A 9,423-nucleotide genomic window follows, 5' to 3' on the forward strand; every position below is an offset into this window, starting at 1 on the left:
ACTGACTCAATAACAAGGTTAAGGCATACCTAGGCCAAACTAGATCCTGCCCAAATGGAGGAGACTTTTTTTGAGTGCTTTGTTCAAGGCTAACACGACCCTAGTTGCCAACAATAAAGGAAAATATTGTCCTATTCCCGCTCTTTTCTTGGAATATATAATTTTTTTGTCTTTTTCATTAAGCTTGAAAAAGAATAAAAGAATGCTATAATACAGTGGAAAGAACGAGTGTCGGTGAAGCAGATGATCTAGTTCCTGGGATTGGAACAATCCTATGCTCAATGCAGGGAGGTGAAAACTGGTCAAAGACACTCAAAGGTGTGTTCCTTCCACGGGTCATTGTGTGTCAAGTTGCAGAATTCAACGGGATAAAAGTTTTATTTTGCAAACATCATGGTCAAAAGTTGGCTTAAACACAAGTCCAAGTGAAGCCGGCTAAAGGCAAAAAGGTGCAAATAGTCAATATACAATGCACTAGTACAACTCAACACGGAGGATCCTCTAGGGTATACGGCCAAAACAAAGTGAATAAGCGAAGAGGAATGAGTCTTCAGTGCATAAATCATGGTGGGACTAAAGAGCACTCGGAGCCTAGGGATAAAAAATCAGCATGAGTGCCAAATGACAATGAGGTACTAGCTAGGGCACCCATGAAAAGGTAGGCTCTACCAAAAAAGCCATGATACTTCTAAGCAATGAGAAGGTTCTGCACCATAACTTGGTGGGGTCGATCCTATGGCAAAAATGGGAAAGGAAACTGACAAGTGCACAATGCAGGTGGAAAAACCTAACCTATATGCCAGTTTCAAGAACCAATACCTATAAGAATAGATCAACCATAAACTTCCAAAGGAGAAATCTTCCAAGTTCTGTAAACATAAATAGGAACACTAGACAAGAAGTTAATACATCCCACATATAAACTTCATATAAAATTTCGTGTTATATGTTGTGGGGAAAAATGCCTATGTAGGACGATCCTATCCACCTAAGGTGTGACAGTGCCTTAGCAACAAACAGATACAGCTATTCTGGTTTCTTCCTTTATGAAATGTGAAAGAGGGGAGATCGATAGACTTACCGTTGTCTTCCGTTTGTCCCTCGATCTAGATCCTCTTCTCTTTGGGTGTTCACAGCTACTTGCCTCCTCGCTTGCTCAAGAGAACAGCTACTTGATTCCCACGAGATCACAAGAGAACAGCTACCTGTGACAAGAGAACAACTACTTGCGACAAGAGAGGAACACAACACAAAGGAAAATATACATATTCATAAATGATTCAGGATTAGAAGTAAATCAAATACACTAATGCAATCATACAAATACACCAGTATATAGGAGAAAACCAAGATAGCTTTATTGATTGATAACAAGGTTCAGGAAGAGATACAACCCAGAGGGCTCCAATCCAGCATCTCCTTCCCAGCAGAATGGAATTCCTTCTTCAGCTCCCTTCAAAGCATTAAGCACCCAAAGTTTCCAGTCTCAAACCAACAGCAATTCTTTACATTCACAAAATTCCAGCCTCCAGATCTCATGGAGGTGAGATCCATATATAGATGTTTGGAGAGAGGTTGAGTCAGCTTGAGATCTGACTAGTGTCCTCTCCCTCTCTCGGTTCTTGAGTCCACTTGGAGGTTCTTTCTTCCACTTGGAGATTTGGAACCTCTTACTCATCACCAGTCGAATTCCCTGAGGAAAGTGTCATTTTGGAAGCTTCCTGAGCATTGACACATTGAGGAATGAGCCTGCCACTTGTCCAAACTCACTCAGCGCAGGTAGCTAGTGTTGGAGTTGACATTCAACACAGGTAGCCAGTGTAGCAGTTGGCATTCAGCGCAGATGCTCAGTGGAGCAGTTGACATGATCCTGAATTGACTTGTTTTTTAGTGGTTTCAGGTGGAGAACTTCTGTGAATTGCTGTGGTTAGTTAGCCTTGTTCCTCTAGGGGTAGGAACAACATGTTTAGGGACTTTGGATCCCTTATATTATGGAAATTTCATGCTCAATGCTGTAAGGCACAAAAATGTCTATAACAGTTGCCCCCTAAAGTATGAGGTCGTTTATCGGGTGAAATGCTTTATCCAGGAGGGTCCAAAGTTCATCCATTTGCTGGGAGGAGACCTGTAATAAGATACAATACAATACATTATGATTCATATTGCTTTCATGATCTAGCTGAGGCGGGCATTCCCATGCTCAGCTTTATAAATTCATTTTTTTACATAAAACAGACGATCGTCTGATGGTAGACTGATAATTTTGGCGAAATTATCATCCTTTGAGTAGGATGATCATCTGCTGCAATGATGTACATGTCAAATGTCTTTATTTTTCCTAAATATATATCGCAGCCCGGATGGATGAAACTAGATCTGGGGTCTTCAAACTCATTCGATCTTCACTCTAAGTACAAGTCGATCCATGTGAGAATTGCGCTGAAGTTGAACATGGAAAGACATCGCTTGATTACCGGTCAATGATGTAAACCGTTAACAAGCGCGAGAGGAATCACCGATAATGATAATGACCCTCAAGGTACTGCAGTACAATTCACGTGGTGTGAATAAAGGACTTGGCATCGAACACCACGCAAAATCTTCTGGTCGAAGGTCATTGATGTATACCTGTCGCCGGAAGTGAGAAACTTGCCATTGAGGCATGCAAGCTTCAAAGTACTGAAGGGGTTGTTCCTAGATCAACTTCTTGGATAATGAGCTGATGTCGACAAGAAGCGATCCGTCAAAGGAGGGCCTTGATGAATCCCACATCAGTGACACGGAACGGAGCTAATGATTTTAATGGAGGTGAAAAAGATCTGTGACATATGATTCAGGGTGGCGGTCATGAATGGATGAAGGATAATGTATGGCAGCGGATGGGACCCGGTTGACACTTTCTGAACGACTTCTCTTGAACATATGGCGACACTGATGCGATGGATCGGTAGCATTACCCCAAATATGGATGGTATGGCGAGACCATGGTGATGTGACCGGTGAATGAAAAAACCCAACCCGATTGTGGTACGGAGGAAAAGTGTCATGTTCAAGAGCGACTTGCTACCATCAAAGTTTTCTTTAGTTTTCTCCCAATTTTTCCCCAGTCATTGCTGACCAGTACCTCTTTATTTTTGTCAAGCTTGAGGAGGATAACATATGCTTGTTCTATAACCTGCCCTTTGGGCAAGCCCATCGCTATGTTTTAACGAGCCTAGCGATAGTGAAACTCGTTCTCGTCTAAAGACAAGTTTGTCGCTATTTAATGATTTTAACGAGTCTAACGACAAGGATAACTCGGTCCTTTTCATTTTTAGAGAGTCTGAAAAGGTACATAAAGTTAACTCCAAAGGTCCTTTTTCGTCATCTAATCCCTTAAGTCCGAAAAAGTATAAAACAATACAGAAGGGATGAGTTTTCGATAGTTTTAACGAGCCGAACAAAACAAGCGCTCGATCTTTTTGTGCAATAATCCCTCAGGTCCAAAAAGATTAAAATCTAGAGGAGGGATAGCTCTTCCGGTCGCTTTAACGAGCTGGAAGGCCAAAACTCGGCAATCTTTTCATATTTTACGAGTCAGTTGAAAAGAGATTAAAGAAGACTCATCTTTTGAGGAACGAGTGATAAACAGGGATAGCAGCTGATTCCAGGTACGGGTTGGAATTTTCCAATCACGGCAGTGTCACAAGGATGGCTAGGTGAAATCACTCTTCGCAGCTGTTCCTCAAAATGGGTAAACAATCATATGGAGGTGAACGATCGGCCAAATGAGAAGTGGAGGTGACAGGTGCAAACACGACCAAGGCTTTTATGGCAGATAAGGTTACATACACAATGGTTATTTACCGGTAATGGGTTCATTTTTTAAAGAGCTTGAATGCGCCAAAACACTGCTCAAGCTTATGTTTATTTTTTAACAAGCATGAACTATGCTGCTAAAACTGCTCGGATCTCGCTTTTCTATTTTTTAACAAGCATAAATTCCGTGTTAAAATTGCTCGATCTTATGTTTATTTTTTAACGAGCATGAAATATGTGCTAAAACTGCTCGGATCTTGCGTTTATTTTTTAACGAGCATGAACTTTATGCTAAAACTGCTTGAATCTTGCGTTTATTTTTTAACGAGCATGAACTTTATGCTAAAACTGCTCGATGATAATTTTGCATGCCCCCAGCATAATAACGCAAATCGAGGTGTATGCCCCCCAAGCTTCATTACATTCAACTGGGTGGTTGGAATGAAGGTTTACCTTTGAGATTTGAAAAAGGGATTTGTTTCATTTTTTAATGAGGTTGACACAGTAAAAGAACTATCCTCATGACTCCTTGTTTCATTTTTTAACGAGGTTGACACGAGATAAGAACCATCCTCGGAGCCCACTGAATTTACAGTATTTCTATTAGGGCGATGATCCACGCTGACAAAATATTTAGGAATCTTCCGAATCCATTAGATATAGAAGATTTCATATTGTAGGTTTCCACTGTGGCCACTTCCGCCAGATTACTTGCAGGCGGTAGGGAAAAAGTACCCATTAAGGCAGGGTCTTTTAGGAGACCTACTCCAATATTTTGAAGTGAATGATTGCTTCCATGGATCATTGGAATGCTTCCTGTAACTTGTGAACTGTCGGGGAGGAAAGTTTGTTGGTCGACGACTGTAATTCCTCCTTGAAAGGGAAATGCAATCTTCCTGAAGTAGGTCGACACAACTACGGCCATGGCATATATCCAGGGCCTTCCCAGTAGGATGTTGTAATCGAGGTTTCCATCGATTACTTCAACATCAACTTCTATTGTTTTGCCCCCCAGTTCAACTTGCAAGTTACTTAAAATCCCGTATGGAGTGTATGATCATCCATCAAATGCTTTTAACGTCGTTGACGATTTCTACAAGGGTGGTGAGCCTAAATTTTTCCAGCAACTCATCGACATAAGACATGTAGATGCCCCCTCATCAATAATTGTTCGATGAACAGTTTTGTTGAGGGCTTTCACTTGAATAAGGAAAGCTAGTTGAGCTGGTAAGTGAGGGTCATATCCTTTATGATCAAAGCCCACAAGATTGGAATCCATTGGGCCAATCCCACCTATTGCTGATAATAAAGATTGCTCTTGGGAGATGCAATTTTGCGGTACCTCAAGCGTCGACATAACGGATGGCGATTGGGCCAGGTCCTCTATTATATTATAATTATATGCTATTTTTGCACGAGGATTAAATGTCGACTTGTGTATTACTCCCTTTGGTGACTTTATCATTTGTTCAGGAATGATGGGTGGCACAACTTTGGTCAAAGTTGTTGTCGAACTACTAGGCCGTTCATTAGCTTTGTTATTCGACACCTGTGGATTCTCGTAATCTTTATTCCTTGTCAAAGCATCATTTTGCTGCTTTGAGACAGACAACATAAGCACTTGGGATCGGGAAGTATTTTGATTAGCAACCAGTTTGGTTCCCGGGTTTGGAAATGGATCAGTCAATACTGCTGAAGGTTTTGAACTCTTAAAGAGTTTCTTAACTTCAGCTATATGTGGACAATCTCTTGTCCAATGATCCTCATCGCATATATGACACCCTGCAGGGGGTTTCCTTTTTCTCCCTTTCTTTTTCTTCTTGCCCCCTGGTTGCTTCAGTTGTTTGCCCTTGTCGATCGACACGGCATTTACTTCCGAGGCAAGAAGTTCTTCATTTTCATTTTGACTAGAAATCTTACAGGCCTTTTTAGATGTAGCCTTTGTCGATTTCGTGTTTGCCGTGCCAATCACGCCATCGCCGGCATGAGAGTCACTATTTGATTTAGGAGGAGGAGGAATTGAGAATTCCGGTCTAGGGGCGTCCGGTATTTTGTCGTAGAGCGTGCCAGACTGAGTATAGACCAAGTCTAGATATTGCGCATGAGCGATAACTTGCTCTTCCGTTACGACTCCCCCCTTTGCCACATCTTCCATTATGGTAGGAAGTAACGACTTGATAAACCATTCAGCTAATAGCTGATCGGGAACGTACGTTTTTACCATCCTACAACGACGTCGCCATTCATGTATATGATCAGATATGTGAGTGGCCGTTGTCTGTTTGAAGTTGGTAAGGAGTTCTATTCCCGTTTCATACCTTATCGGTAATTGAAAATGGGTTAAAAAGGTTGTGGCTAAGGTACTGAAGTTGTCGAATGAAGCTCTAGGCAATTCAATATACCATTTTGCCGCTGGACCCGTTAACGTCCTCTGAAAGAGGCGAAGTCTTATCGAATCATCATTCAGGGTGTTTGATGAACACCACAGATGAAATGTCATCACATGATTCGACGGGTCTTCACCCAGATTTCCATTAAATTTAGGAATATCTGACGGAAGTTTATGCGGAATCGCTGGCCACCAAGGGGCATAAGAAATTGGATCATTCGTCAGCCGGTTTAGATCTGGTAATTCTAGAGTTTCTACGAAGGGCAACTGTTGATTCAGGTTAGGCAAAGCATACCCAAGATACGATGGAATTGCCTGAGCAGTGGGTCTTTGCATACCAGCATAATGCTGGAAACTTTGACAAGGTTGATGGGCATAACCACTATAATATGGTTGCCCATTACTTACAAAGACTTGTTGCTCAGGTCCTTGATATGATTGCTGGAATGGCGGTTGTTCTGATTGAACCGACCCTGGTTGTTGGAACATTTGCTGTTGTCCAATACTGGATGATTGACCAAGATGAGGAGTCATAGTACTTGTTTGAGCCTGAGTCGCTCCAGATAAGGAGGCACTAACCGGAGGTTGTGATTGAGTTGTCGAGACAAGAGGCTGTTGTATGGCAACCTGAGAAACTTGGGGTTGACATACAACAGGTAGCGCTTGTACTTGCGACGCAATCACCATACCAGGTATAGTGGCAACATTCGACACAGGGTGGACTGGTTGCATTGAATATGCAACCCTTGGTTGCTGAGGCAGTATCGGTACCCATCCGCTGGATGTAATTCCAGTTTGACCTGAACTTTCTTGTAAACTCCCATATGGTTGTTCTCCAGGGGGGAACAATGAAAAGGCATACTGCCCTCCATATGGTGGCAATCCAGTACTTAAAGGGTAGATTGGCCTTTGAAGACACATTGGATCAATTTTTTGAGTTTCAACATAAGAAATACCAGATGATAATCCGGATGAAGAAATAGGAACTAACCATGTTTTCAAAGCAGTCCCTGATGGGACTCCGGCTTGTTGTCGATAACTTGCCGGGACAGATGGTATACCATCGAACATCGTTGGGGTAGCAGCAGGAGGCTCTGCCGCTGCTGTGTCGGATGACACAGTCCTGGATGTCGACGGTTGTTCAGACATATCTAGTCTATCCAAAAGATTTTCTAGCGATTCTACAAGAACTTACGATGAAAAGAGACTAACTTCAAAGATCAACGAGGGAATGGTGATGATTATTCCGTTTAAAATAAATTTTAACGACGCTTAGACACAACCTGCTTTTTCAATTTTAAAGAGTCGAGAAAAAGCAAAAGATGACTCTAGTCTCCTTCGATGTTTTAACGAGCCCGAAGTGACAAATGCTCGGATGGACTTTTTCTGTTATAGAGTCTGAAAAAGGCCAAAAGGAACTACTCTAGAGTTCTAGGCAAACGGTGTGCCAAACGTTTCGCAAAACCGCAGAATACTTTTTAAGGTACGGGCAGTCGATCTTCGTGAATGTTGTGTTCACTGCGTTGCGATCAGTAGGGCGGCCGACACGGCTTCCTAAGGATAAAGGTTTTATGCCTATAGGGGTCTCCCAATATATACGCGACGGTACGTGGGAGCACAATCCGTACTAGCGCTATCGTCCCTCAGGAGGAATCACCCACCTTCCACGAGATCGACAGTCACTAGGCTTAACGACGCCGGAACACGTCTCTAGCCTAGACCTCTATGTTGTGCGTTATGTTACAAAGCGTTGTTAAGTTCATTCAATTTATTTTAGGTTGATCTTTTTAAAGTTTGCCTTTCAAGGTTCACCACGAGATGTATGATACAAATTCCTAAATGCAGTTTAAAGATGATAAGCAAGCTTTATATCTTTTCAACTTTGAAAATCCTAGCTACTTGGGGAAAAGAAAGACACCATCTTTTCTCAAAGAGCAATCAGCACACTCTAATGCACTTTTCCTAAATCCAACATGCAAACTATCAAATGCAAATGCACAATGCAGGTGTTTGTTTTCCGCTTTCTTAGTATTGATGCCTACAAAGAAAGCTTTTTGTACAACTTTGAATTTGCTTTTAAAAGATCAATACAAACAAGTTTACTTTTTCGAAATCAGAGAAGATAGAAGAGATTACAACACTTTGCGACTTTCGAAATGAACACTTGTTTCGACACTTAAAAAGACAAACTCAAACCAATAAGCAAAAGCAAATGTATAATCAACTGTAAACAGCCAATGAACTCTCTCCTAAGATCACAGTCAATCAGATCTGAATCAAGGGCTACAGGATGATTATTTCACTCATGCAAAGGAAAACTGTAAATGATGCCACAAACACATAAAAACACTCACAGTCTTTTTGCATAAAAGGAGGTGGAATTTAAGCAGAGAAAAGGAGTTATCAGACTGGTACCTATGCTGGTTACAGGCTGCAAAAAACAGAGATCAAAACAGGGCAACAGAGAGCAGAGAACCCCAGCTGCAGAAGGCTAAACTGGTTCAGCGCAAGTCCAACACTGTGGAGTTGACATTCAGCGCAGGTAGCCTTCACGGGACCTGCGTTGAAATGCAGACTGCCTTCACAGTGTCTGCGTTGAAGGAGAAACTCTCGTTTCCCCTGGGTTCTGGGTCACAAAATGCTCAAAAATCAACTGTTTCAGGCCAAATCAGAAACACAAGCAAGGTATAATCATAGGGATGCTTTGAGAGGGTACTAAAGACTATCACAAAGGATCATCAAGTCATTTGTGAGTCCATTGTTCAGATCATAGACAAAATCCAGTGAAGGATCAAGGCAGCAACAGTCTACTTTGCAGAAGCAATTCGATTGTTGTTGTTGAGTCTATGAAGCAAACAATGATGTAAACACAAATAAAATGACTAAAACAAATGTCCCCAATGGAGTCGCCAATTTGTTGTGGGGAAAAATGCCTATGCAGGACGATCCTATCCACCTAAGGTGTGACAGTGCCTTAGTAACAAACAGATACAGCTATTCTGGTTTCTTCCTTTATGAAATGTGAAAGAGGGGAGATCGATAAACTTACCGTTGTCTTTCGTTTGTCCCTCGATCCATATCCTCTTCTTTTTGGGTGCTCACAGCTACTTGCCTCCTTGCTTGCTCAAGAGAACAGCTACTTGATTCCCACGAGATCACAAGAGAACAGCTACCTGTGACAAGAGAACAGCTACTTGCGACAAGAGAAGAACACAACACAAAGGCAAATATACATA

This window comes from Pinus tabuliformis, chromosome 6 (genome assembly GCF_031772625.1).
Source record: "Pinus tabuliformis cultivar Carrire ecotype Pingquan chromosome 6, CPIR1, whole genome shotgun sequence".
In the NCBI taxonomy this organism is placed as follows: Eukaryota; Viridiplantae; Streptophyta; class Pinopsida; order Pinales; family Pinaceae; genus Pinus; species Pinus tabuliformis.